This window comes from Chiloscyllium punctatum, chromosome 35, assembly GCF_047496795.1.
Source record: "Chiloscyllium punctatum isolate Juve2018m chromosome 35, sChiPun1.3, whole genome shotgun sequence".
Classification (NCBI taxonomy): Eukaryota; Metazoa; Chordata; class Chondrichthyes; order Orectolobiformes; family Hemiscylliidae; genus Chiloscyllium; species Chiloscyllium punctatum.
In genome coordinates, this window is record NC_092773.1 from 66,163,362 (window position 1) to 66,191,093 (window position 27,732).

Here is a 27,732-nt window from a genome sequence, read left to right on the forward strand (position 1 = left end):
GCTACTAAACCTGGCTGTAAATTGTGTCTTATCACTGGCAATACTACTAATACGTCAGTACCTCAAGACAATGTCCAAATCTGTGTTTTTATCAGCAAACTGCTTCATTTTATACTAAATCACTTACTCGATTTAATCTCTTCCTTTCACCAGATGCATAATCTAATTCGGAGTTCTTGGGCTTTGGACTTGTCCTTTTTTCATTAAATAATTTCATGGAGCCTCACCTTCGTGTCCGAATATTAACTCAAAGGGAGGAATCTGAGATGATTCAATGGGAAACAATACGAAATGGATATCTTCACCCTCATCATTCGGGTAATCCTGACAGTACGCTGTCAACATGATCTTCAATGTCTGATGCCAGCTTTCTAAAGCTCTCTGAGATTCAGGCTGATGCATATTTGATTTAAAATACGAATCCATAAGCTGTCTCACAGTAAAATTAGAAACTTGAATCAACTGAATATCTCTGGGTAGGCCATACCACGTGAAGAAAGTGACGAACTCCTCTACCACTGATGTTGCCTTAATTCTCATAATTGAATTGAATCTTGAAATCTGTTAGACACAACCAGAATGGTTAATGGAAGCTCTTTACAACTTTTAATGCTTGGCATAGGTCCGACACAATCATTCATAACCCGTGTGAAACATTTCTCACATGCGAGAATTGGTAACAAAGGTCCTGGTTCGATGACCACCTGTAATTTTCCTGTCATTTGGGGGTCGCGGATGTCCTTTTGGCGCCGATCATTTGACCAAGCCGTTTTGAACCAAAACTATTTTGGCGCCTATTACTTTGGCGCTGAGCTGTTTTGGCGCCAATTCACATAAAAAAACCTCTTGTTTGTTTAAAGAAGAGAGGATGACGAATGACCGATATAATTTTCTCAACTAGCAAGAGTTGATCGTCAAATCTGTAATGACCCGCTGTAGATTCAAATCTCGTTTTGTAATCATGCTCTCATTTAACAATTGTTAATAGTCATCTACTGTCTTGATGATACTTAAGCCCTTCAGTCTTCATATTGGAAAGCTGTAACACAATTTTTGATTGTATTTTCTTGTACAGCCTATACCAGAAATGGCTGAAAACATTCTAAGCAAGAGAGACACACTAAAATGTGTTTGATAAATGTAGCAAAATGTAGAAATACTTTTTTAATACAGAATAAGTTAAATGTAATCAATAATAATGAATTAGATTTATTTCTTACAATGCAATGAAATTGAATTTCTTACGGTCTCTTCAAGACTTTGTTTTAAATTCTGAATTGGCGCCAAAACAGCTCAGAGCCAAAGTAATGATCGGCAAAATAGTTTAGAGCAAATACAGCGGGGCCAAATGATCGGCGCCAAAAAGTCCCATTCCGAACAATTGGTAAGTATGACGCGTTTGTCGAAGGTTAACAATATCCTCGTGATTTCCAGGCCAAGAAATATGATTTTGGACCTAACTCAGAGTCTTTAATACACCATGGTCACCTTCCCTTGGGAAATACGGCAGGGCCTTTGACTGAGGTGTGAGTAGGGGAGCACTTTCGCGCCAGCGACCATAATTAGATTCGTCATAAAATAGTGAAGGAAAAGGATATACCAGATCCATAAGTTGAAGTTCTACTTTGGAGAATGGCTAATTTTGACGGTATTAGGCGAGAACTTTCGCAAGTTGATTGGAGGCAAATGTTCACTGGTAAAGGGATGGCCGGAAAATGGGAAGCCTTCAGAAATGAAAGAACAAAAATCCAGACGAAGTATATTTCTGTCAGGATAAAAGGAAAGTCTGGTAGGTATAGGGAATGCTGGATGACTAAAGAAATTGAGGGTTTCATAAAGATAAAGAAGGCAGCATATCTCAGGTATACAAATGATAGAGCAAGTGAATCCTTAGAAGAGTACAAAGGAAATAGTTGTATACTTAAGAGGGAAATCAGGTGGGAAAATAGGGCACATGAGATAGCTTTCCCAAATAAAGTTAAAGATAATCCAAATGATGTTTGTAAAGATATTAAGAACAGAAGGGTAACTAGAGAGAGAATAGGGCCCCTCAAAGATTAGCAAAGTGGCCTTTGGTTGGAGCCACAGAAAATGGGGGAAATACTAAATGAATATTTTGCAAGATTATTTACTGTGGAAAAGGATATGGAAGATATAGATTGAAGGGAAGTAGATGGTGACATCTTGCAAAATGTCCAAATTACAGAGGAGGAATTCCTGGATGCCTTGAAACGGGGAAAGGTGGGTAAATCCCCAGGACCTGATCAGGTGTACCAAAGAACTCTGTGGGAAGCCAGGGAAGTGATTTCTGGGCCCCTTGCTGAGATATTTGTATCATCAATAGTCATAGGGGAGCTGCTGGAAGACTGGAGGTTGACTAACGTGGTGTCACTGTTTAAGAAGGGTGGTAAGGACAAGCCAGGGACTTATAGATCGGTGAGCATGACCTCGGTGGTGGGCAGTTGTTGCAGCGAATACTGAGGGACAGGACGTACATTTATTTGGTAAGGCAAGGACTATTTAGGGATAGTCAACATGGCTTTGTGCGTGGAAAATCATGTCTCCCAAACTTGATTGAGTTTGTTGAAGAAGTAACTAAGTAGATTGATGAGGGCAGAGCAGTCGATGTGATCTATATGGACTTCAGTAAGGCATTCGACGATGTTTCCCATGGGAGACTGATTACCAAGGTTAGATATCATGGAATACAGGGAGAACTAGCTATTTCGACACAGAACTGGCTCAAAGATAGATAGAAAGAGGGTGGTGGTGGAGGATTGTTCTTTCAGAAGCCTGTGACCAGTGGAGTGCCACAAGGATCGCTGCTGGGCCCTCTACTTTTTGTCATTTACATAAATGATTTGGATGACGAGCATGAGCGGTACAGTTTGTAGGTTTGCAGATGACACCAAAATTGGAGGTGTCGTGCAGAGCGAAGATGGTTACATCAGTTTACAGCAGCATCTGGAATAGGTGGGCCATTGGGTTGAGAAGTGGCAGATGGAGTTTAATTTAGATAATTGTGAGGTGCTGCATTTTGGGAAAGCAAATCTTAGCAGGAGTTGCACATTTAATGGTAAGGTCCGAGGGAGTGTTGCTGAACAAAGAGACGTTGAAGTGCAGGTTCAAAGCACGTTGAAAATGGGTTCGCAGGTAGGGAGGATACTGAAGAAGACATTTGGTTTGCTTGCCTCTATTTGTCAGAGTATTGAGTACAGGAGTTGGGAGGTCATGTAGCGGCTGCACAGGACATTAATTAGGCCACTGCTGGAATATTGCGTGCAATTCCCATCTCCTTCTTATCGGAAAGATGTTGTGAAACTTGAAAGGGTTCAGAAAAGATTCACCTAGATGTTGCCAGGATTGGAGGATTAGAGCTATAGGGAGAGGCTGAACAAGCTGGAGCTATTTTCCATGAAGCAAAATAAGATGAGGCGTGACCTTCTCGAGGTTAACAAAATTTTAAAGTGGCATGGATTGCACAAATTATTTTACCTGGGATCGTGGAGACCCGAACTAGAAGGCATAGGTTGAGGGTGAGAAAGGAAAGATTTGAAAGAGACCAACGGGACAACGTTTTCACGCAGACGGTGTTACGTGCATAGAACAAGCTGCCAGAGCAAGTGGTGGAGTCTGATACAATTACAATATTGAAGAAATATTTGGATGGGTTTATGAAGAGGAAGCGTTTGGAGGGATACTGTCTGGGTGCTGGCAGGTGGGACGAGATTGTGTTGGGATATCTTGTGGTCATGGATGGGTTGGACCGAGCAAACTGTTTCCATGCTGTACATCTCTATTCTTCTTTGACGTCTTCGAGTGTTATCAGATCATTCCCGTAGTGTAGTTACTGGAAATGCACACAGTCCCAGCCTGATTAATGCTATTTGAAATTCCAAGCATACCTCTGTTCTCTTATACAATGACACAATTGATGAAGGTAAATGTGGTCTATGCCTCATTAACTATTATAATCACGTCCTCTGCTGACTTCGGAAAACTGTGAATGATTACCCGAAGATCCCTATATTCGTCCAAGCTTCCCAGTGCCCTGCTTTTCATTAAATTCTACTCCATCGTTATTCCCTTAATAAGGTTCAAAACCATCTGCGATTGTCCTACCAATCTGATTAACTCTTCCAAGCTGTGCTTCTTATTTTCGGACATGACACCAAATTACGTGGTGATGTTTACAGTGAAGAAGATTATATCTGAATACGACAGTACCTTGAGTCAGATTGTCTACTGGGTGGTGGAGTGGAAAAATAAAGCTAATCTTAATTACATGTATGGTAATACATTTGGAAAGTCAAATCACCCAGACATGCACACTTCGTAATGAAGGACAATGGCCGAAAAGTTCATTCCCCACATCCTCTGGCTGACCTGATGTGCTTTTCCCGCATCACATTCTCGACTCTGACCTTCAGCAACTTCAGTCCACAGTTTTCTCTATACACCTCATGGTAGGACCTGGGATGTGTTACCCTGAAAAGAGACCTTGGAGTGTAGATTCATAGTTCGTTGAAAGTGCAGTGGTTGGTAGACAGGATGGTACAGAAGGTGATTTGCATCCCTGCATTTAATTGACAGGGCATTGAGGAGATGATTGGGAGGATGCAGGTGTGCAATACATTGGTGAGGCCACTTTCAAAAAATGATTTGCAATCTGATATCTTTCCTATCGAAAGGAAACCGTTAAAAATTAAAGTTCAGAAAAGATTGCCTGGAATGTTGAATTTGGTGGCGACAAGCTCTTTGAAGCGCAACATGATGACGGGTGACCTTATAGAGATTTATAAAGTCATGAGGATCATAGTAAACGCGAGTAACTCAGGTCTTCTTCCCACTGTTGGAGAGTACAAACCCTGACTGCAAAAGTTTAGTGTGAGAGGAGAAAGAACTAAGACTGAAATGAAGTCACATTTTCACCCAAATTGTGATGCATGTACAGAATGAATTGCCTGGGGAAGTATTGGAGGCGGGGACAATTCCAACATTTGAAAGTCATCTGCATGGCTTTCATGAATAGGAATCGCTTATAGAGATATAGCTAAATTCTGGCAAATAGAAGGAGATCAGTTTGGAATATCTGGTCGGCATGGCCATGTTGCGGCAAAGATGTATTTCATGCTATTTAAAGGCTATGACTCTCTGACTGGTAGATTAACATACTCTGTCCTTCTGGTAACCGCATGGATTTATTAATTTGAAGTTATCACACGCCGAACAAAGTCGGACTTCAGAGCGAAATCCACTTGGGAGATTCAAATTTTTATTTCAGCTCATCGTTTTATGCGTGGGTTGCTGCTTAAACATTTTAACCAGATGATGCGAATGCACTTTTCATTAAATAAAAAAAACAGAGTTTTTAAAATGTAAATGAAAATAAAAAGCTAGCACCCATATATCATCAGTTAACATTTACTGGAACAATTTCGTGTGAACATCAGAAATGAAGATATAATGTATTTGTCAAATCGATAGCTTTACAGAAACTCAGAGACCATGAAGATTACTCCATATCGATGTGTTAAGTATCACTGACAGCTCGCATGTCTGCAATCCGCCTCCCTTCCAGAAATTATTGTGGCACCACTCGTTGTCATCTTAATCTGGAAATATCTCTACTGATTATCAAAACAACTTCACACTCAGCTCAATCTCTCTGAACATGGACTAAAAAGAAAAATTCAATCCCCAATGTTCCGCCACTGTCAAGCCATTTCCTCAAACATCAGAAGATTAAATGTTGAAACTGCATAAAAGAAGAAAAAAAATCAAACAGAGCTTTACCTCTCCGCTAAAACATGTCTGATGCGAAATTCTGGGGACACCCGTCCGAATTTTGCGTCTTTGCCAAGTTGACCTGAGCATACGATATCAGTGTCAATTTTTAAACATCACATGACACCAGATTATTATCCAACAGGTTGAAATGGAAGTACTAGATTTCGGAGCTCTGATCCTTCTTCAGTTGCTGCGGAGTCTAAGATCTGAAGATGTAGCATTTATAACAAAGTTTAAGAGTGATTTAAGTGAAATGAGACATTGAGAAAGACCTGAATTATTTGTTAACTCTCTTGTCTTTTAGTATGCCAATGTTGCTTTCAGTTCTTTCATATGTAAAATCTCAAAAAAATGTTTCAAGGTTACATTTTCAAGTGAACTTTAACAATATGTGCCATGTCAGCGCAGATAATGCGTTGAAGGTTTGAGGTGCCCTGTGTGAGGCTGTGTCCCGATGTACAGACTGAATGTAATGTTCAAAAGGGATTCACAGAATCTTACATGGATTCATGCTGTTTGTGAGCTAAGTAAAACATAACTCTTCAAGTACAAAGTCACCTCACAAATTAAGATGCGTGAAAATGTGGCTGTGTGTTGGGGACATGAGTGTCTGTGAATGAGTGTGTGTATGTGTATATGTGTGAGTGTGAATGTAAAGGGGTTTTACGGGCGTGAGAGAGTTCGCTGTGGGTGTGATTATGGGAGTGTATGTGTGATCGTATGAGAGAGGGGAGTGCGTGTGTCTGTACGAGAGAGAAAGTGTCTCCGTGTACACCTGCGTGTGGATGTGTGTGTGTGTGTGTGTGTGTGTGTGAGTGAGTGAGCGAGAGAGAGAGAGAGACAGACAGACAGACAGACAGAGACAGGGTCCGAGACAGAGACAGAGAGAGAGAGAGGCAAAGAGACCGAACTTGGTTACCAGCCTCTCTCTATTGAAAACAATGATTTGGCGATGCTGTTGTTGGACTGTGTGAAAGTTAACAAAGTTAAAATCCGCACAACACTAGATTACATCCCAATATGTTTAATTGGAAGCACTTGCTTTCGGAGCGCTGCTCCTTCATGTAGTTGTGGAGTGAAAGTTTGCAAAACACAGAATTTATAGCAAGATTTTACAGTGTGATGTAACTGGAACTATATATTGAAAAAAAGAACCTGAATTTTTTAAAAGCATCTCGTCTGTTAGAATGACCATGTCGCTTTCAGTTCTTTCATTGGTAAATTGCAAAACTTTTTGAAAAGTCAATTCTCAAGTGAACTGTATCAATTGGTGTCATGTTGCGGTTAGCACTGCTGCCTCAGAGCACCAGGGCTCCAGTTTCGATTCTGGCCTTGGGCGGCTGTCTGTGTGGTGTTTGTGCATTCGTCACGCGTCTGCGGCGATTTCCTCCGGTTGCGAGATTTTCGTCCCACAATCCAAAGATGTGCAGGTCAAGTGAATTGGTCTTGCGAAATTGCATATGCATAGTGTTAGGTGCATTAGTCAGAGCGAAATGGGTCTGAGTGGATTACTCTTCGGAGGGTCGATGTGGACTTGTTGCTCACATCATGTATTAAAGTTATGAGCTTCCTTGTGTGTGCCACATTGGTCAGATCGATTCTGAAATAAAAATGGGCATTTATGGAATAATGAAGTGTGTGAGCCAGCTAAAATTAATTCTGAAAATACAGATAAACCCAAGATACTTATATTTGTATATGTATGTGTATGTGTGGTGGAGGAGTAGCTATGTGTGTCAGTTAGACAGATTGTATGTTTGTGCAAGATTGCGAGTGTAAATGCACAAACACCACACAGACCCTCTGTGAGAGGGTGCACGTTTGAGTGTGAGAATGTATGTGCATGTAATATTCAATGATATTCACCTCCGCAAGAATGTCACCGTACTTCAATGCAAGCTCTCCTGATGGACGCTGGAGCTTAAAAGATAGCACACAAATGGAATCAGAGAAACACTTCAGTTTTCATATCTTCCACTTCTCTGTAAAATGATATGATGAAGGAAATATGTTGAGAGACATTCAGTAGAAAGAAATACATCTCTTCGTTTGAGTGTCAACCATCCACATGTTAAAGGGCTGTCCAAAATCCATCACCGTCAGTTCAGGATGGGAATTTACAAAATGTTTGAGGAATCAAGTATTTTAATGCCAAGGTTATGTTGTCGAGAGGGTTTAAGCGATGTGATAGGTGCATGCAATTTGAGTTGTCTATTTACCCGACAATTTTGTTTACTAAAGATTAGTTGCAAGCAGAAGCTTGAAATGCAGGAAAGAGAAAATTAGTAATGAATATATTCAACATTCTGTAACAATTGGATTCAATGGCTGCGTAAGTACCCAGCCTTCCATGCCATGAAACTGTCCTCTGTACTCGCTGCAGAGGAAGGCGGTCCATTCACATGCTGGCTTTATCTCCATGGTAAATAAGAGAGATGCACATTTCCAGACGGTAAGGCCGTCGAGGCAGGAGAGAAGGATTAAGGCCGACAGCGTTTAAAAACGCTTCCAGTGAAAAACATGCACCTTGCAAAATAACGAGTGGGTAATTGTTTGGCATTCAGGTTGAACAGCCGCCAGTTTGGCTAAGGTTCTGGACGCATGCGTGGACGGAACGGTGACGTCCGCGTCCAGGGAGGGACCAGCGGGTGATTCATGCAGATGCTGAAAATCTGAGACTGAGGCAGAAAGGGATCGAGGAGGTCAGCGGTTCTGGCAGTACAGTTGGACAGAGAAACATAGTTAACAATTTCAGTCCTGTTTGCCTTTTCTTCAGAATCCATTTCCTTGGTTATTCACTGTTCTGGGTGATAGCGTTTTTAGCAGCTTAATACACAAATGGCATTTGTCACAAATACAACAGTATATTTGAATCTCTGGATTTTACTGCAGGTGAAATTTTTAATCAATCTGTTCACACGTGTCATGATACATTTATGAAGCCGGTGGTGCTTGAAAATCCACATCTACCTTGCCAGAGTGGAGTTAAAATGGGTCGAGAGTGTGGTGCTGGAAAAAGCAGAGTAGGTCATGCAGCATTCGAGGATCAGGAGAATCGACATTTCAGGCAGCAGACCTCCATCAGGAATAAGGACTCATGGCCGAAACGTCGATTTTCCTGTTCCTCCAATGCTGGCTGACATTCCAAGCCTTTCCAGCAACACACTCTGGACTCTGATTTCCAAAAACTGAAACTCCACGTTTTCACTTTGGGTCCGGGTCGGGGTCGTTTGGGTCGGGGCCTTGGCCCAATCATCTGCACCTGCTTTGTCAATGACTTTCCCTTCAGAGGTGGGAATGTTGGTTGACGACTGGTCAGCATTCAGGATCATTTTCAACTGCTCAGATACTGAAGTCACGCATATGCATGTATTCAGGATGTACGTTTGGGAGCTGAGATGGTCGACTTTTTCTCATTGAGAACAACTTTACAGCCGGAATCTCAACCTGCTATTAATGAAAATCACAAATATCATATATTAATATGTAACTACACCTGGAGAGCACACAAAATTTGCACAAGTGGCAAGGAACAGTAATATCACATATATGCCTGGCAATGACCATCTTCAAAAAGGTACAATCTGAGTATCCCGTTTTAATATTCAACAACAAATTTATTCTTGAATCCTCCACAAGCAGCATTCTGGGGTGTACTCTTGAATAGAAAGAGAACAGGACTTACCATCCACATGCAGTTGATTCAGGATCAGGGCAGAGGCTAAACATCTGGCAGTGCTCACCTCACTTCCTGACTGCCCATTATTTATCACAGATAACTGAGTTGTGTTATGGAATACTCTTCGCTTGCCTGGTTGAATGCTACTTCAATAACTCAAGAATCTTGTCAATGTCTGGGACAAAGCAACATTTTTGATTGTTAAACACTTCACCATCACCTTCAGCTTCGATGTACAGTAGCAGCAAAGGGTATCATCTCCTGGGTAACATCCTTCTGCAAAGGGAGCTTGTGCAGTCCAGCAATTGGCGACGTTTGTCCAACAACAAGTTGCCACCTCAGAACGCGCAATGTCTCATAGATGTTGGAAACAACAACCTGATTTGTGTTTGCTCCCGGTTTTTGCATCTATCAGTGAGATCAGATCATTGTTTTGGAAGGGGTGCGCAATAGTGGAAATATTACTTTCTGTAATTGAATTTGTTTGTTCTTAGATTTTACACTGTATGGACAGAGATAATATTTCGCAGAGGGATAGATTGAAAGAATTGAAGAAGAATGAGTCAAATTCAGCTGGATATATAGATCCAAGATCCAACAGAATCACTGAATTGAGCAGGACATGAAGGCTCCATATTTATCTGATATGTTTGTGGGAAAAGTTTTTAAACGACAATGTGAGTGTAAAGCTCTCTCTCACACAGACACAGACACACACACACACACACACACACACACACACGACAGTCTGAGTGTTCCAGTGCATTGACTGCAGAAAGTATTACGCATTATCCAATGAACATTCTTTAAAACATCTGGAGAGAAGCCATACCTGTGTGGTGTTTAAGCGCAGGGATTCAACAGATTATTCAACTTGGAGATATGTAAGGAGATCAGCAACATGGAAATGACCGGATTGTGGGAATAGTTGCAACTGCTCAGAGCAGCTGTCAGCTCATCGACACAGATATTCTGAGGAGAGACTGTGGACTTGCTCCATGTGTGGAAAGGGATTACTCTGTCATACAGCCTCGTGTAGCACTATGGATTTACACTGACAAGAGACCTGACATCTGATTGTAGGAAAAATATCTTTATGATTTGCACAGGTCTTAAATTCAGAGATTTGAATTCAACATCAAATTATTCACATGGACGACAATTCTTTCAGCTGTTCTAGGAGTGGAAATGTATTCACTTGGAGATCCGGCCTAATGTCACACAAGCGTCTTCATCACTGGGAGAGAAGCTTTTCTGCTCCGTTCGGGCAGGGATAACCTTCACAGTCCACCCCAATGTCACCCAGTCGCATTGAAACTGGAGAGTGGACATCTGTCTGCTCTGTGCTTGAGAAGGGATTTATTAAATCAGGAAAGCTTCAGACACACACGCTTGACCACATTGGATGGAGACTGTACACGTCCACTCAGTGTCGGAAGCGATTCACTTGGTCATTTGTACTCAGCGAGCTCCAGCATATTCACATCAGTGACAAACACTTACTTTCTTCTTGTGTGGAAGGGGATTCACTTGGATCTCCAATCTCAGCATATATGGGCTTGTTCATACCAGTGAGAGAAAGTGTAACTGCTCTGACTGTGAGAAGAGCTTCAGCAGTAACAATGCTTTGATCAAACACCAGCAAACGCATTGTGAGGAGAGGCCGGTCATATAGACTGTGTGTAGCAAGGGATTCAAGAATTCATCTGCACATGTTACACGGCTGTGAGGAGGTATTGGATTCGCTCAATTGGCTGGGTTGTTGGTTTGAAAAGTAGTGTGATGCTGACAGCATGGGTCCAGTTCCGAACACTGGGTTAAGAATGGCATGAGCATTCTTCTCGCCCTCTTCACTTGCCTGAGATCTTGTACCCACTGGTTAAATCACCACCAGTCACTTCCCTTTGTAATGAAGGGAGCAGCTCCTGTGGTCTGGAAAGTCGATGGTGGGCACACGCATTCCAGTTAAGTAAAAAGTGATTGTGTCCGCTTTTATTGCATCCAGAATTGATCTGTGTTCATTCTGTCAACCGGCGTTTTCTGCATTGGATGTGAATAGCCTCTTTAATTGAACTATATTCTAATGATCAAATATCAATTACATGAAATATACAGTTTTCCTCAATTCCTCTCCCATGAGAGGAGACTGATGGATTTGCATTTACATTCTGCTCTTGTGCCTTTTCTTCATTTTTCAAGCTTGGTATGTATTTATAAATTTGTTTTCACACATTCAGATTACTGATTGTGTTTCACAGCAACGAAAGTCCTTGGGACGTCGAGTTACTGCTGGAGAAGATGCAGCAGCTAAATTGTGTTGATGCACAGTGGGAAGTCAGTCCCACAGTGAGAGCTGGTGAATGGTTTCTTATCAGTGTGAAGACGTTGATGGGACTTCAGTTCATGGAAACTTATAAAAGACTTCCCATACTCCAGACATTTAAACGATTTATATTCACTTGTAACCTCTTGGTGTACGAGCAGAATGGATAACTTAAACGTATCATTTCCCAGAAATGGAACATGTAAATGGCCCCTCGCCAATATGAATTCGCTGGTGTCTCAGCAAGTGTGTTAATGGAGTGAATCCTTCTCCGCAGCCAGAGCGGGTGAATGGCCTTTCTCCAATGTGAACTCGTTTGTATGGCAGTACGTTGCTGAAATCAGTTAATTACTTCGCTCACAAAACAGACGAATGGTCTCTCCTCTGTGTGAAACTGCTAGTGTCTCAGCTGACTGCATGATCGAGTGAATTCTTTCCCACATTTAGAGCAGGTGAACGGTCTCTCTCCAGTGAGTGTTTGATAGTGGAGGAAGTCGATCTTTGTCGATGTTGTGTCAGTCATGCTGTGCTGATCAATTTGGTTGCACTGTTCTGGATGGTGTTGAAATTTGCATTATTGTTGGAACTGCACTGAGGAGCCCTGAAGAAGGTCCTGACGGAAATGTCTCTTGCTAATTGGATGCTGCCTTATCTGCTGTACTTCTCGTGCGCCATGTTTTCTCAATATTGCACTTATTCAGGCAAATACGGCGTATTCCATCATATTTCTTACTTATGTCTTGTAAAGGAATAAATGAAAGATGGAGAAAGAACGCAAAGAAGGAGAAGAACAGTTGGACAAGGATAAGGATCTTCTAGGAGAGAGAAAATCGGTTAATGGAGACTGTTCGTGACTATTCATTGGTGCTGTGTAATGACAGGCTATCTGATAGATAGTCTTCAGGGAATAAAGAATTGTATTATTTGCTGTAGTAATCCCAGACTCTGCCCTGATATTGGTTGCACTAAAGGCTGGTGCGATTGATTTCTCTTACAGACTGAGACTCTTAAAGAAATGGGAGAGGTATTTTGGAACTTCGAGCCAATGTCAGACACCAAACGCCAATATACTCTCATCCCACTTTCCAGTACATGCTCTGTAGCTTTTTGTGCTGTGGTGCTTCAAGTGATCATCGATATTTTTTAATTACACCAGCTCCAGCGAAATGCCATCACCACAGATATATTCCTCTCACCTCCCTTCTCTGCCTTCCGCACAGAACTTTCCCTCCTGGACACACTGGTGCATTCTGCCTTCATTCCAAACACCACCCCACATTGCACCGTGGAATCTGCCCTGCACTTGCTGAAGATGTGAAACATGCGTACGTACAATATTAGAATTATGAACAGGAATAAGACCCGTTCGGGCCTTCTCCTCCATTCAATATGTTCATGGCTGATCATTTCGTGCGCTCAGATCCATTTACCCGTCCTTTCAGTCTATCCCTTACTTCCTTTATTGTTCAAAAGTAAGTTCTTAGCCGTAAAAACGTTTACTGAAGTGGTGTAATCTACTTCGCAGGGAACAATTCTAATTTTGAAAGTGAGGACCGCAGATGTTGGCGATTCCAGCTAAGAGCATTGTGCTGCAAACGTAATCATCCGATTATCGGAAAAAATTGTCGTTTTGGTCAAAAGCCCGACAGCAGGAATCAAGGATTCGAAAGAGTAACAATTCGTTGGTTTAAAAAGTTCCTTATCAAATCAGTGCTGAATCTGCTCCCTCTAATCTTGAGGCTATTCCCTCTTGTCCAATTTTCACCCGTTAGTGGAAATATCCTTTCCACTTTTATCTTACCTATTCCCTTCAAAATTGTGCATATTTCTATAAGATCTCTCCTCATTCTTCTGAATTGCAATGAACATAATCCCAATTTACTCAGTCTCTCCCATAACCCGACCCCCTCAACTCCGGCATTATCCCAGTGAACCTCTTCTGCGCCCCTTCCAATGCCTGTCCATTCCTTCTTCAGTTAGGAGACCGAACCTGCTCACAGTGCTCTAATTATGTCACCATCAGCACCCTGTACAGCTGCAACATAACCTCTCTTCTTATAAACTCAACCCCTTGAGTAAGGAAAGACAATATTCAATTTGCCTACCTAATTACACGTGATACCTGCAGAGTAACCCTTTGAGATTCATGTACAAGCACAACCAGGTCCCTCTGCACAGCAGCCCGCTTCTACATTTCAATAGACAAGTAATAACCCGTTTTTCTCTAACTTCTACCAAAATTGATGACATCACATTTCTTCTGCCAGACTTTTGCCCACTCATTCAATGTATCTATATTCCTCTAAAACGTTTCACAGTCCTCTGTGCACCGTCCTCTGCCATTCATCGTCGTGTTATGTGTAAATTTGGACGTTTTACACGTTGTCCCCAACTCTAAATTAAGAATGTAAATTGTAAATAATTGCAGTCCCAAAACCCATCACTGAAGCACACCGCTACTCACTGATTTCCAGCCAGAATAGTACTCATTTATCACCACATTTTGCTTCCTATTACTTCACCAAACCTCTATACATGCTTGTACTAGACCACGAACACCATGCATCCTTACTTGTGCATCAGCCTCTTGTGTGGCACCTTATCGAAGTTTTGTTTTGGAAATCTAGGTACACCACATCCTCTGAGTACCCATTGCCCACTATACTTGACATGTCTTCATAGAATACCAAAAGACTTTTCAACCATAACCTGCCCTTCATGAATCCATGCTGTGTCTGTTCAATCTAACTGGTCTATAACCCCCTGTCTTATCCGCCTTCCGATTTTTAAATAGTGACGCCATATTTACTGCATTCCATTCTGCTCGAATTACCCCAGAGTCCAGCGAATTTGAAAAATTGCTGCCAGTGCACCTGTCATTTCCACCGCCAACTCTTTTAGCAAACTGGAATACCTTCCATCAGGGACACGAGACATTCTGTCCTTCGCTGCATTACTTTTACCAACAATTGCTTTTCCCTAAGAAAGATTTTTTCCAGGTCCTCACCGACCTCCATTTATTTGACAATTACTGGCATGTATTAGTGTCTTCCACTGTAAAGAACGATACAGAATTCCTGTTCAATTCCTCAGCCATTTCATCACATCCCATAACTAAATGGCTAAAGGACCAACGTTTACGTTAACCCACTCTTTTTCAGTTTCTTTTGTAAAATCTTCTGCTAAACGTCTTTATATTCTGTGCTTAACTTTTTTTCTCATGTTCTTTCTTACGATTATTTACAGCACTTTTTGTGGCTTACCTTTGACATTGAAAGCTTTCCAAATCTTCCAGTTTCATGGTGATTTTGACCATTTCGTATGCCTTCTCTTTCAATTTGATAGTCTCGCTTATTTCTTGAGACACACATCGCAGATTACCCCTCTTCTTACAGTCATCCTTTTCACTGGAATATTATTTTGCTAAGTACATTGAAAAATTCATTTGAAAGGTCTGCTCATCAGGTGTACTATCATAAAATGTTTGTTTTCCGTCTATTTTAGCCAGGCCATCCCCGTTCTATTGTAGAGACCCTTGTCCATGCAAAGGAATCTGGCACTGGATTGTGCCTTCACACTCTCCATCTGCATTCTAAATTCAATCATACTGTAATCACTCCTTCCAAGAGGATCCTTAACGATGAGGTCATGAAGTGTTCCTGTCTCACTACAGAGGACCAGATCGACAATAGCTTGAGCGCTCATCGTTTATTTGACATACTGTTCAAGAAAAGCATCACGATTAAATCCAACATAGACCTCCTCAAGGCAACACTGACTGAGCTAGTTCAACCAATCTGCATGTCGATTAAAATCCCCAATGATAGTAGCCAGCACATTTTCAATGGCATGACTAATTTCTTTGTTTATTGACCTCCCCAATGTAATCGTTTTTTTGGTGGTCTACAGACTACGCCTAGCAGTCAAGGTTTCTTCTTAGAATTTCTAATTTCCAACAAATTGGAATGAAATTCATTCTCGATCGAACCCATACCATCTCACAGTACGACTTTGAAATCGTCCTTGAATATCAGACTCTACTGATCGTCCTTCCTAATCGTCTGAAAATCCTGGATATTTAACTCCCAGTCATGACCATCTTGTAACCATGTCTTCGTAATGGCTATTAAAGCATATTCATTCGTGATGATTTGTGCATTTAACTCTTCAACCTTGTACCAATTGCTACGATCATTTTGGTAAACTGTCTTCATGACAGCTTTCTTACCCTCATGATGACCAACATCTATCATAATAACTCCTGAATAATCCTTCCTTTTTGCACCTTGTTTCTGCTTATCTGTCCTTGTTATCCTCCCTCCTCAGTATCCAAGGGCCCAAACACACCTTCAAGGTGATGCTCGATTTTGGCGGCTAATATTGAGGCTGTGCCGACTTGCACTCGTTTTACTTGTCATTGGAAATTTCCTTTCTGAATCTATGTTATTTATTCCCTTCATAATTTGATGTGTTTCTTTGGCAACTCGCGATCCCCCATTCTTCGGAATTCCAATCAAGATAATCTGAGTTCACTTCATCTCTCCTCAAAGGCCAATCCTCTCAACTCCGGAACCTACTTCGGGAACCTCCTCTCCACACCCGTCGAGTGCAACTACATCCTCCCTCAACTAAAGAGACCAAACCTACACCAAATATGCCAGGTGTGGCCTCACCAGCACTCTGAAAAGCTGCAGCATAACCTGCCTGCATTTAATGTGGTGGAAGATCCAGCAAATCTCCGAGAAACGCGAAGTGGCCATGGGACTGTCTAAATGAAGAGCAAAATTATTAATATCAGTAACAACGTACCACTTTAAATAGGAGCTGCGTCGGGCATTGATCGATCTGAAGGGCACCTTCATACTTAGCACCATAGAGTCATATAACACGAACTGGCCCCAACTGGTCGATGCTGAGCGAAATGTTCACCCATTTTCACCTGTTTTGCCTGCATTTGGCCCATATCCTTCAAAACGTTTCCTATATTTTATTTGTCCAAATGTATTTTGATTTTTATTTAATATGCCCACATTGACTGCAACTGCTCGAAGTACATTCTGTATGCGTATCATGGTCTGTGCGAAAACCTTGCATCTCAGGTTCCTTTTTATTCTTTTCCCTCTGATCTGAAATTGCCGCCTCCTGTCCTCGACTCCCCAACCCTGGGAAGAAGTGAGTGAAGTCACCTCATCCACATCTCTCATAATTTTATACATTTGTATAAGATTTCCACCTCGCTCTTCTACACTGTCAAGAGCTTTTCATATCGCTCCCGACGAAGCACACCATTGGTTTCTGTCAACATCCTTGTAAGTTTCTTTTGCACTCATTCCAATTTAGTAAGATCCTTCATGGAACAAGGTCCCAAAACAGCAAATAATACCTATAGGGCGGCAAAAGTAACATCGTGTACAACTGCAACACAACTTTCCAGTTTAATACTCAATGCCCTGAATGAGGAGGACCAGCCTGCCAAAAGCCTTTTTTCATTCCCCTGTGTAGTCGTGATTCCCCTTTCAGAGAACCGTTCAATCATACACCAATGTCCCTCTGTTCTCCTTCAGTCCTTCAGGCGCTACCATTCAACAGGAAATGCCTGCCTTAATTTGACTTTCCAAAACACAGAGCTTCACGCTTCGCTAAGCTCAACTTCATTGCCCATTTTCTTGGCCATTTCTGCAGGTGGTCAAGGTCTCATCGCATTTTCTGATAAACTTCCTCATTATCCATAGCGCCACCTATTATAATGTCATCTCCAGAACTAGGAAAAATGCCTTGTGCTGTTGCAGTGAAATTATTGATTCAGATAAGCAACAGCAATGGACCCAGATACCCCAAGCGACACCAGCATTCACAGCCTTCCAGACCAACAAGCATATACTCTGCTTCCTACCATCAAGCCAATTGTGTATCTAATTTGCCACTCCCTCTGCATTCCAGAGCAACTTACCACGTAAACCTTCTCTTGGGCCTCACTGAAATTCATGTATACTACGCCTGCCCTCAACAAGCTGCCTGCTCATTTCATGAAAGAACTCTGACAAATTTCTGAGACATGATTTTACACGCACAAAACCATGCTGATTACTCCGAATCAAACTCTGTCTTTCGAAATGTATCTACATCCTATCCTTAAGAATCTTCTCAAGTAACATGTGTCCGACAGATGTTAGGCTCACTAACCCAAAGTCCCCAGGCTTTTCTTCAAAGCTTATCTTGAACTTTATTCCCAGAATTTCGGAAAAAGCAGCAATTAACATTTTGATAACATTAGTCATCAATATGCTATTTTCCAATGCAATCTTCAAGGCAGGAAGTCATTGTGATAACAGGAATGTTGCTAACGCAATCCGAACTTTAAACGAAGGCAGAAGAGAACGTATGGCAAAGTACAAATCAGTTAAACTTGTCATAATCTGTGGGGAGTCTTTTGGAATCTTGTCTAAAGAACGTAATGTTTGATCTTGAGGAAGTAACAGCAAAATTTAAGGAAATAATAATTGAATTATGGAATGGAAATCAGAACTACCATTTCTTTTGTAACTGTTTGAAGGTATTTCTTGTAGCCAGATTTAAATGAGGCTGGAAAGGCAGGAGGCTGCAACAACACAGCAGGCCAGGCTGCCTGAGGAGGTGAGGAAAACGATGTTTCATGTGTAATCCAATCACAGGTGTGGGGATGGGTTTGGGTCGGAGCTCCGGATGCAGGAAGAGTCAGAGCATAGTGGGGAAGCGCAGATAGGTGGGGGTTGCGATCTTGTTGGTCATGGGGAGGAATGAATCCGTTTGATGGCAGAGAGCACGTGAAGGCGTTGGGAGGGGCTGACAAGATATTTGGGGAAAGGGGAGGTAGATTCTTTGAAATTGGACAATTCAATATTGTGTCCTCCGGGCTGTGGAGTGCCCTGGCAGAAGATGAGGCATTGTTTTTCCAATAATTGAGAAGCAGTAAATGTGGTACAGTTGAATACTCAAATGGATTTTTCAGGAACTCACATAGTGAGTTAGTGATTAAAATTAAAACAAACTTTATTCAGAAGGTCAAACATAAACAGAAAAGTAAAAGTAAGTTTCCCCTAAATTTGAACAGAATTGGAATGTGAAGTGCATGGAGTTTTGGTGAGACTGTACGTGGAATATTGCGGACAGTTGAGATATCTTAACCTGAGAAAACATTATAACGACCAAAGAAAGAGCGATATGGGAATTTTCCAGATTAATCTCTCGTGAAGGCAACATTTCCTGATGAAGAAACTCTATCTGTGATCTGTAGTGTTTCAAAGTATGATTGAAAGCGCCCATTTATTAAAGTTAGAAACTTATTTCAAAGTATAGCAATGAAATCGAGAAAATACACAAGGCGGAGACAGACCAACGAGGGGCACGGACAAGCGCAGCAGTCAGGTTAAGTCAGAATCCCAAATGTTTCCACATGTTCGTCAAGCTGAACATGATAACCAGGGAACAGTGAGGGCAAGATTGTGAAGTGGCAGTTATCCTGTGAAGCTGAAGAACATTGATCAATCGTTACATGGATGCTTCACATTTCCTTACTTCGTTGCATTGACTTTTCAGTAGTAGAATTCTCGCCTGCCGTGTGCGATGCGCAGTTTTCTTTCCAGGTCAATGCATTGCTTACTTCAATCTTTTGGGCAGCAGACGGCTCAGAATTTAGCACAACTGTCTCACAGCACCAGTGACTGGGATTTGATTCCAGCCTCAGGCGACTGTCTGTGCGGAGTTTGCACATTCTCTCTGAGTGATTTCCTCTGGATGGTCTGATTTCCCTGCACATGCTGGTTCAGTGAATTGACCACCCTAAATTGGCCATTGTGTTCAAGGAGTTGTACAATAGCTCTTTAGTCAATGGGAATGAAGCACAATAGTGATGCCGTGTGGGTTGATGTGGACTTGTTGGGCAGAATAGCCTGTTTCCACACTATTGGGTTTCTTTGCTTCGATGAGTGTGGATGCCGATATAGATTACCTGAAGATGGTCTGTTAACAGCTTGAGCAGAATCATCGATAATGCGGGCACAAATTGATTGCTTGGGCGAACATAAAATTGGACAATCTCCAAGCGCAATTGAGTTATATCTCAATAGTGATGGGGAGTCAAAGGAGGAAAGGCCCTGACCCAAATTTTATTTTCATGGAATATGGGTGTATGGGAGGTGCTACAGAACTGGAGACTAGCTCATGTGGTTCCATTTTACAGGATGGATAGTGCATACAAACTCTGAAAATATAGACGTTAGTATCAGAACAGTTGTATGGAAACTGATGGCGAAAATAAGACGCATAAAGGTATCGTTGAAAAAATGTGTTGCGTTGTGCCCACCCTGTCCATGATTCTAGTGATGTTATATAGATAAAATATGCAGCATCAGCCTTCTCATCACCCAAGCAAACGATTCCGAGCAATCCTCTGTCTCATAATTACTAACATGCTTCTTTTCAAAGACCATGATGATGAATTTCCATTGCACATTCTTCAGCGCGATTCCCTCCCTTTTGTAATGTGGCGACATATTGGCCTAACCAAAGACTTAGACAGTTCTTGCAATCTTTGCCTCGACTCATAAACGTATGTCTATGTCTATGGTCCCCTACAGTAGTACACTGGACACAGCATCGCCTTCTTGACCTGCAATCTTCTTCCCGACCTCTCCGCCCCACCCCCTCTCTGGCCATCACCCTCACCTTAACCTCCTTCCACCTATCGCAATCCCAACGTCCCTCCACAAATTTCCTCCTGCCGACCTTTTATCTGAACCTGCTTGGCACACCTTCCTCATTCATGAAGAAGGCCTTATACCGGAAACGTCGAATCTTCTGATCCTTTGGATGCTGCCTGCCCTGCTGCGCTTTTCCAGCAGCACATTATTGAGCTCTGATCTCCAGCATGTGCAGTCCTCACTTTCTCCTACAGTAGTATCCTGTCCAGTCGCATTCAGGGGTCTTTGGAGAAGCAATCTCTTAGTTTTCTAGTGTGCTGTCATTCATTAAGTCCTCAATTGCATGGTTTCTTCTTCCAAAGTGCAATACCTCAAATTTATTAGAGTTAAATTCCATCTGCCATTCATCTGCTCATCTGACCATTCTACTAATATTTTCATGTAACAGAAAATCTTCCTTCACACTGCCAACCCCGCACAGTTTCTGTGTCAACCACAAAGTTATTTATCAAAGTCGCCCCACTCAGCCCACATTCACTCATACACGAGTCAGTGAAAACAATAATACCGGAGAAGGACTACAGTTGGGAAGATACATGATGTGTTGTAATGTTGTCTTACTGCAGCTGTACAGGGCTTTGTGGAGACATCATTGTGAACATTGGGCAGTATTTTGTGCAGTTTTGGTCTCTTTATCTCATAAAGGATAAACCTGACATTGAATGAGTGCAGTGAACGATGATAAGAGTGATCTCTTGGCTGATATGCTTGTTGTGAGGGCAGTGCTTCGTTCAGCTGGGCCTGTATCACATAGAGTTTAGGAAAATAGATGGACATCTCATTGAAATACATAAGGGTCTGGCAGAATGGCAGATTGGAAGCAGGCATGATCAGATTGGTACATCTAAAACAACGGGACACATTATTAACGACAGAGAGGCTACTGTACTTGAGATATTACTTATGTTTCTGCTCAGAGACTGGTTAACCTGGGCAACCATGTGACATTTCAGGATGTGGAGACGAAAATGTAGAAAACATCAAGAATTTCTGCATGGTGGGAGAGCAGGAGTATGGTGCAGAGTTAATAGGATCAGCCAACATTATATTGACAGTGAGAACAAAACAATGGACCAAAGGTTTAACTGTTGTTCCTATTCTGTATTTTCTTGATTGTTTGTCACATGAAGATACGTGTGCATTATGTGGAAAAAAAGGTGCATTGATGCGATATTCGATCATAAAAATAGAATGCGGGGTGGGAGAGGGGGAAGCATCAATAGGTTTATGAGCCAAAATGACACTTATTTTGTAGCTGTGGGAAAGCTGTGTAAACGTTGTTATAAACTCTCGGATTTTGGAAAGGAGGTCTCTGCATTGCGATAGAACTACATCTCATGTTAGTTTTTCTAATACTTGGGCTGGGACAGAGTTTAATCTGGTTTTACTATTTACAAACTTGGTGTGGTTTGATGCAATTGACTGTCTTCCTTGGTCATTTCAGAGACCATTGAAGAATCTATCACATATCTGTGTTTCTGGAGTCACTTGTCGGTCAGACCTGGAAAGCTGGGCAGATTTGCTTCCTGAAAGGGCATTGCTCAAGCAAAGAGGAGGCAATGGCCTAGTTGTAGTATCGCTCGATTTTTATATATGGAGATAAAGGCAACGTTACGGGGCCGCAGGTTCGATATTCGCCAACATTGATGATTGGGTCTGAATTTAATTTTTAAAAATCGGAAGACCACCAAATCATTGTGAACTGTTGGGAAACACACATATGGGTAACTGTTTAATACTCAATGGCCATATTAAAATGCCCAGCAAGTCATTCAGTTATTTCAATGGTAACAAAGTCTCAAAGCAATGAAACCAGACGGATCACGGGACATCGATCTTGGCACTGCGAAAGAATGGCTGGACGTGTTCTGTGGACGTGACGAAGTCTTCTGCACAAACACAATTGAAAGAGCTGCCTCACGGACAACGCAAGCAGCAACGGAAATGTCACAATTACGCAATCATACCTGACAGAAAATATATTCACAGACAGCAAGGTCAACAAACCTGGACATTTCCTGTCTGAACAGCAGAGTTGGAGACACAGTGATATGCTGTCAGGAGGGAAGTGTCTGGGGAATTTTCAATATTGATGCTTGAACTCATGAGCTGTCATGGATTCAGGTTAAACATGAGAAAGGATAGATCGAACTGATTACCAAATTACGTCCACGCTAAACTAAAGAATCAGTACTTCTCATGTTAAGAAACAGGAAGGAATGTTTACAAAATTGTAAGCAATGGCATCCGCTTAAGACGTGGGGAACGCTTCCACTCTTTTGGAAATCCTATCAACTCTTACCAGACAATATATTTTCCCTTCACTGGGTGTTAGTTCAATGAAATTGAAGCCATCTATGGCTTCGGGTTTTAGCGGGTATTCCGCTCAGTCGGCACCATTTTTAATCTTGCGTCTGAGACTTCTATCTTAGTGTAACGCCAGGCTATCCCCACAAGGCTTTTCAGGGTTCGTGGGGGTTACCAGGACTGTCCTTTCTGCCTGAGTTAGCCAATTTTGGTTCTTCTTATATGTCCGACATCTGCATTGAACCAGACAACCACATCGTCACTAAAGACCCAAACTTTCGTTCTTTGTGCCTTTAGCACCCATAGTCCCAAATCCTGCCATCTGCCACCAGACACCTTCCCCAGTGACATATGAAGAGCAGAGATTTCCGTATCAAAAATATAGGCTCTGTTTGCTGATACAGATACCTTAGATAAATTCACACTGGCTGCACATCTGTGATCACTCCAATAAAAATCGCACAACAACAACTGATCTGGTTTAACCATTCTCCTGAACCAATCCTTCTCTTATAGTTCGTCTTTGCCATCACGTTGTATGTGTGCTGTGCAGAGCAGCTGATGTCCAGCAAGGAAATCGGCGTTAATAGGATTAATATAGTTGCTTGCTTCCAGTGTGAGTGAATCGCTCACTGAACGTATCACCCCCGTGGCTTAATCGACACTCATATATATTCATCAGGGGTCGTGGGTCATAATTTACAGCCTGTACTGGTAAATCTTCCCTTTGAATTACCTGCAAGCTCGTCGGAACACTGCGAAAGTCCAACCCCAGTCTCCCAATGAGATCCCGAACCAGCAAATTTGAAGGACAATGTTCCGAGAACAAGAAGGAGTTTTGGAATGTTTCCCCATTAATAGTTTTGTCCAGTAGGGGTGCGGAAAATATCTCCCGCACCTCGACTGCTGATGCACCCATTCTGCTCAGGAACCATTCACTCATTTTTATTTACGTCGATTGTATAAACTGGCTTAATTAAAGGACTCGGTTAGTTGCCCTGTGTCTACCAAAAAGGTACCTGATGTCCATTCCATGTATAACATAGAGGTACACATCGATTTAAGTGTATTATTGTGATTATGAACAGACTGTCCACTTTTCGCAATCTCAGCGCTCAACATCGAGGTTGGACATGTCTCAGTGCCCGTCAGATTAGTAGAAGAGATTAGTATAAGCGAGTCCTCATTGCCAAGCATAAGGGAAAGGGGCTTATCTGTACCTTGTGGGCTGCCCACCTTCACCTCAGCCTTTCCCTGTCAGTCACCCTGCTGTCCAGCCTCCAGGGCCGATTGAAGCTATCTGTGTGGCACTGTGTCGCCCAGTGATCCATTGGTCTGCAAACAAAGGACCCGCCAGATCTACCTCTGCCCACGCCTCTTCCACGACCTCTTCCGCTTCATCTTCAGCGACCTCTACCTCTGCCTCTCTCTCTTCCTGCAGGACCTCCCTCCAACGGCTGGGTGACAATTTGCATCGTAGTAAGCTGAGATTTATGTGCTTGCTGTTCCATCTTTAGTTTCCGCTTATCCTATTCTTGGATAAGCAGTATTACAGCGTGTATCACATGTTGTTCTATCAAATAGAGCTTTACCATGTCCCAGGTAGTACATGTGTCATTTACCTTTTTTCGTTCTTTTGTCCTTCATTCCATTGATGAAGCTATTCCTCAAGTGGGCCTCATATGGCGTGATTTCTGCTGCCGTTACATCGTCGGGTGGTCTCAGTCCACTATGGGCATTATGGACTTCAGTGAGGTGCGTAAGTTACTGGGACACTGTCTCACCTTTCCGTTGTTGACACATTGCTAGTTTGGTCATGTCCATTCGCACTGGGAATGCCTCCCTATAGGCGGTTGCCAGTGCTGCAAAGAAAGCATTAAAGTCTCCGGTCTGCTCCGCTTGGGAGTTGGCTTCTCTGGCATGGACATTTGCGACTGGCCAGTTATACTTGATTTTCGTGCAATTGGCACCTAGTTTTCGTCCCAGGAGACGTCTCATCTCATGTGACGTGGGCTGGAACTCAGGGCAGAACCTTGTCACTTCTTTGGCGAAATGATTACCTCCAATCTCGCGTGAGTCAGGCAAATAAGCATAGGCACGTCCAGATCCTTCATGGTCCATGGCCGGTGGACCAACACTGGATACCCTTCTTGACTTGCAATTTCAACCATTGGGGCTGAAACAGAACTACCTGGTTGGATGGTCATACGCCAGTCCCCTCACTGTCTGACTCATGTTACATCGGAGTTGATCGCGAACAGGCCTGTTCGCGATCACCTCCTTATATTAGGCTACTTGCTTCAATTGGTTGTGGGTACGGTGTGTGATGGTTGATTCAGCAGACCCTGAGGTGGCGGCCGTTGACGTGGGACGTTCGCCAGGTGTATCTCTAAGGGGGCTGTTGGCCTCGAAGCGCAGTCATCAAGGACGGAATCAGAAACATTCTTAAGACACTGTACAGTGTCGTTAGTGTGTTTTGCGCGCGTCTGCATGTGTACTGGATTTTGTACGTGTATTTGATCTATCACTTGCTTGATATTTCCTTTCTCTGATGTCACCCTCAGCCTTACACATTTTATAAGCACTCCAAGTGACAGTTTCTATTTTTCCCTTCATTTTCTCCTTCTTTCTCTCTCTCCAACATCGACCCCAATATTTCTAGCTGTGTTCTATTAATACTTCCTCCCTCTGGTAAACTACACTCCTTCATCCACAATTCGAACGGCTTTACAGACTCTGGGCCGTAATTATTTAGCATGTATTGTATTTTTGGTTGGCCATTTCAAGTACTGTGTGTACTCTCCTTTTGTTTGCTCTTGCCAGAGCCCATTTTTAGTGTAACTGCCAAAGTTTTCAGCTCTCTCTCTCTCTCTCATGAGGTATCGTAATAGAACATCGAACATTACAGCGCAGTACAGGCCCTTCGTCCCTCGATCTTCCGCTGCCCTGTCATACTAATCTGATGCCCATCCCCGTGACACTATTCCACGTACGTCGATATGCCTGTCCAATGACAACTTAAGTGAATTTAAACTTGGCGAATCTACTACGGTTGCAGTCAAAGCATTCCATACCCTTACTACTCTCTGAGTAAAGAACCTACCTCTGACATCTGTCTTAAACCTCTCTTGCCTCACTTTAAAGTTGCGTCCCCTCGTGTTTGACGTTCCCATACTCGGAAGAAGGCTCTCCCTGCCACCCTCTCTAACTCTCTGATGTCTCTATTAAGTAACCTCTCAACCTTCTTCTTTCTAATGAGAACAGCCTCAAGACCCGCAGCCTTTCCTTGTAAGACATTCCTTCCATAACAGGCAACATCCTCGTAAATCTCCTCTGCACCCTTTCCAAAGCTTCCACATCTTTCTTATATTGCGGTGACCAGAACTGTACACAATACTCCAAGTGTAGGCCGGACCAGAGCTTTGTACAAATGCAGCATAACCTCCTGATTGCGGAACTCAATCCCTCTATTAATAAATGCCCAAACACTGTATGCCTTCTTAACAACCCTGTCAATCTGGGTGGCAACTTGCAGGGATCTGTGTACATGGACAACGAGATCTCTCTGCTCATCTGCACTCCCAAGAATCCTACCATTAGCCCAGTACTTTGCATTCCGAATACTCCGTCCAAAGTGTATCACCTCACACTTCTCCACATTAATCTCCATTTGCCTCCTCTCAGCTCAGCTCTGAATCGTATCCACCTCTCTGCAACCTACGACATCCTTCGTCACTATCCACAACACCACCGATTTAGCCTCGTCCGCAAACTTACTAACCCACCCTTCTAAGCCCTCAGTCAGGTCATTTATAAAAATGACGAAGGCAGTGGACCCAACACCGACCATTGCGGTACGCCGCTCGCAACTGGACACCAAGATGAATATGTTTCATCAACTACAACCCTCTGTTTTCTTTCAGCAAGCCAATTACTGGTCCAGACGACTATGTCTCCCACAGTCCCATGCCTCTGCATTTTGTGTAATATTCTACTGTGGGGAACCCTATCGAACGCCTTGCTGAAATCCATACACACCACATCAACCGATTTACTCTCATCTACCTGATTGGTCACTTTGTCAAAAAAACTCAATAAGATTCGATGGGCACGACCTACCCTTCACAAAGCCATGCTGGCTGTCCCTGATCAGATTATTCTTTTCTAGATGGTTATAAATCCTATCTCTTATAACCTTTGCCAACACTTTACCAACAACTGAAGTGGGACTCACTGGTCTGTAATTACCAAGGTTGTCTCTACTACCCATTTTGAACAAGGGAACCACATTTGCTATTCTCCAGACCTCAGGAACTGTTCCTGTAGACAATGATAATTTGAAGATCAATGCCAAAGGCTACGAAATCTCTTCCCTTACTTCCCAGAGGATCCTAGGATAGATACCATCCAGCCCAGGGATTTGTTTATTTTCACACTCTGAATTATTTCTAATACCTCTTCCTTGTGAACCTCAATCTCGTCTAGACTAGATGCAAATATGTCTGTATCTTCCTCGCCAATATTTTCATTTTCTAGCGTGAACACTGTCGAAAAATATTTATTTAGTGCTTCCCCTATCTCCTCTGACTCCACACACAACTTCCCGCTATTATCCATGATTGGCCAGAATTTATCTCTCGTCATTCTTTTATTCCTGACGTACGTATGGAAAGCCTTAGGGTTAACCGTGACCCCTATCCGCCAATTACTTATCATACCTACTCCTGGCACTGCTGAGCTCTCTTTTGTAGGTCTTTCCTGACTTCCTTGTAACCCTCAAGCGTCACAACTGAGTTTTCACATTTTTTCCGAGCATAAGGCTTCTTCTTCTTCTTGACCAAAGATTCCACTTCCTTTGTAAACCACGGCTCACGTGTTCTGTATCTTCCTCTCTG